We start from the raw sequence: 3,998 nt of genomic DNA on the forward strand, positions 1-3,998 counted from the left end.
TACTCATCCACCGACTTATAATCCAAGAATCTAAGATTCTTCCAGTCGTTTCTAGCCTTTGGAAGTAACACCGTTTTCTGGTGATCATATCTATGCTGTAAAGCATCCCAAAGTTCTAGTGGATTTTCCATCGTGATGTACTGATCTTTTAGACCTTCAATGAGGTGATGGCGTATAATACTTATAGCCATGTACCGATTCTTATCGGTCTCATTGTTGCCCTTGATGATAGTATCACCAAGTCCCTTTGACCTTAGACTGATCTTTGTATCTAGCGCCCACTGCAAGTAGTTATCTCCGGAGAGATTAAGGGCTGCATAGTCTCTGTTTGAGATTTTCGACATCTGAATCACATCATCATTCAAAATTAAGTCTCACAATGTGATCATGTGGCCGCAAGATAATCAACAAGCTCGGCCACAAATATGTCTTACGCATTTATGAAAATCAAGCAATCTAATCGACCATGGTGCGAAACAATCATCAAGCCACACGGCCATGTAGTTCTACTTAATGCAAATGGTTTCAAGATTTTTACATGCTGGTCAATTCCTTTTAAACAGTATGAATGCAATCCATATTCAGATTCATATGTATGCAAATAATCTTAATCAATTCTAGGGTCTCGGTTTAAACATTAGTATGATTCGATTTTAAGATGGTTTCAAGGCCTTTAGGAATATAAATCGAGATTTAAGTGTTTTTAAACATTTAAACATTTCAAGCAATTCAGATTTGAGTTTTAAAAACAATCCTAATCATAGCTCTAGGCGATCAATCAAACACTCAAGTTTCAAATCAAAATTAAAACCAATTTTTCAAAATTAGGGTTTTAGGGGATTTCGAAAAACTTTGATCTTTTATCAAGGGGGTTTGATTTGAGATTCAAAAACCTTTAAGGTTCTGATTTTAATTGATCAATGGATCAATCTCGTTTTTAGGTTTAGATCGAACTTATAGAGCTTCGATTTACTCATAGGAGATTGATCTATTCAACCTATGGCTTTTAGTTTTAGGGATTATCTTTTAGGGTTTCAATCTTTACAAAACAACCAGGTTCGATTCATGTTCTCAGAATTAGGATTACCTTTGTTTTGCAGATTGTAGAAACCGGACCTCCAAAGATCAGAGACGAGCTGAGACGAACGGACGCGGGACAGCTCCTGTCGGGTCGCGTTGCCGAGGGCTATCACGAGCTAGTTTCTTCTCGCGGACGGTTGCGTCTGGTCGGGGATTTGGTCTGAGCTGGACGCAAGCTGAGCTGAGGCTTGAGGACGTTGATCACGGACATGGAATGTCTGAAGCTGAGCTTGATCGGAGTTGAGCTTGAACGGAGTTTGCAAGCCGGAACGCAAGCAAGAACAATTTAGGGTTCTTCGGGATTAGGGTTCCAAAAGACCAAGACGGCGCCGAGTATTGTTTTGGCGAGTGTGAGCGCGTCTGAGATCGGATCGACGTACGGTTGGCGCTGATGGATTTGTCTCGCCAAGAGCTTCAAGATGATATGTGGCTTGTCGTCTGGTTCCTCAGGGTTTGAGAGATAGATCGATTTTAAGTTGCGCCTGATTTAGGGTTTATGTGTGACGGATTTTAGGTTAGGTTTTCTCTCAGGCTTTTGGAGTCTATCGTGCTGATAACATGTTGTAAATAGAGAGTTTAGAGACTGAATGTTTCTGTGTTCTTATTAATGATCAAGGGGTTCCTTTATATAAAGATTACAAGATGATGATAAATGGAAAGTATCCAAAACCTAAACACATTAGGATTAGGAAAACTACTAATACATAATAATGGAAATATTACATCTACTAGGAAAAGGAAAGGGTTTCTTTTTCTCCAAGCTTTGTGGCCGCCTCTCTCTCTCCTGAAGTCGGCTCTCTCTCTCCTCTCTCTAGGGCTTCGGCCGTCTCTCCATTTTCTAGGTATTGGGCCGGTCTTGGACCGGGCCTGGTTAATGGCAATACACTCCATGATATATAACAACGGTGTATTTATAATACTTTCATATGCATCTTTTTAGTTTGAGTACTAAACTCAGCGTTTGGTCTTTCAACAACATTAAATGGTTTTTCTTTATTCATTTCCTTCTATGTTCAAAATTTGATATGATTTCACAACATTACATTTTATATTAAACGGAATTGATGTGATTACAAATGAATATTTTAAAAACATGGTTTCTGTTGTAATTAGAGAGTTTAGAGACTGAATATTTATGTGTTATTATTAATGATCAAGGGTGTTCCTTTATATAAGGATTACAAGATGAAGATAAATGGAAAGAGTACATATCCTAATTCAACAGGAAATAGAAAAACTATTAAAACATAGAAAAGAAAAACATCATAAGTTCTAAGTCGGCTAGATCATTAGCTGACTCTCTCTCCTCCTTGCGGCCGCGGTTGGGCTTGATGTGGCCGACGGGCTTTTTCTTCTCTTGTCTTGGTTAATGGCAATCCACTCCATGATTTATAACACTCTCCCTTGGATGCCATAACCATACAGGTTCTGTAGTATGCTTCATGTTGCCTCATTAAAACCTTATCATGAAAACCCAGTGGGACAAAACCATGATGAAGGAAAAAAAGTACAACACGCACTACTCCCCCTGATGTGAACCTCAGTCTAGGTTTCTACATTCTACGCATCTGGAGCGTGATCTTTCCTGTATATGTAGGAAGGGAGTAATCGGCCAAGTTCATCACTAAGCCGTATCAAGACCACTTCGACCTCTTAGGTCGTTTCTCATGTCTCTTGACATCGAGTGTCCCGGTAAAGCATGTGTGCTAAATAATGTGAACCATATGGTTCTCGGGGATCACTATTGGGTCTTTGCAAATCGTGTTTGCATGTGTCCATAGTCTAGACGTGACCGTCTATTGTTAACTCTTTACTTTGGTCGGACAAAATAAGTACTTATGGACAGTGTACTAGACATGGTTATCATGAACCTATGTCTCGATCTGGCCAATCCATGTCTGGGTCATAGACCTCGTCTATACATGTCCACTACTTGTCTCATGAGTGTTCAAGATCAATGATCATTGATGTGAGTTTATAATCTCTTATTATGGCTTTGCGGCCGAAACACTCTCATTGATGTGGACATCGATTTCTTTGCCTTAGGTAATGTCGTATTCATTATTCTTTGCATTCCTATCTTAATATATGATGATGTATTTCGGCTCTAACAAGCTTATGGACTACAATACATTTGTGTCCGGTTGATCATTTGTCTCTACTAGCCCGTGATCAAGAAGAAGGGCTAGACGCCTTTTGGTCTTAAAAGCCGGACGCGTCTAGTAGGATAGCCAGATGTTCTTTGCTGAAGAGTCGGACGCCTTAGACGGACAGAGTCGGATATCTTTAATTTAAAGGGCCGGGGCCGGACGCTTTTGGTCAGACACCCACATAGATTTATTCTATGCCTACGGACAGAGTCGGATATCTTTCATCTTATCTAGTGATCCATATGCTGCTTACTACATCATTTGTATATAATTTCTTTCTTATGACCAGACCATTGTCAATTTCGAAAATCTGTAGCAGCATCCACCACATAGGAGTTCATTTTCTTATAATTTGCTCCTTTGATCTCTGTGAGTACCTTGTGTAACAAGCTATAATCGAATGATGTTAGTTAGGAAAACACGAATACTCTTACATCATGTACATCTCTCATGGTTTCTTTACTTCTCACAAGATCCATCTATTTCACTGGTTTATCAGATGGCGTTTCTGTATTTGTATATGGCCAATACGCCCATCTCTCTCTTAGATACTTTGAACCTCCACGTTTTATCTTTTCTAATCTCGATGATCTTCTTATGATTGTATGAGTACTCATTCGTGGGTTCATGATCCTCGCTTATCTCTTTATGTTCAAGTGCTATAACTTTATGTATCTTTATACAAATGTGTGTGTGTCGACACTTTCGTGTAGTTCCGTTATGTTCCAGACATGATCTATAGATTTGAGATCTTATTATCCAGGACCT

Source organism: Brassica oleracea, chromosome C7, assembly GCF_000695525.1.
Source record: "Brassica oleracea var. oleracea cultivar TO1000 chromosome C7, BOL, whole genome shotgun sequence".
Classification (NCBI taxonomy): domain Eukaryota; kingdom Viridiplantae; phylum Streptophyta; class Magnoliopsida; order Brassicales; family Brassicaceae; genus Brassica; species Brassica oleracea.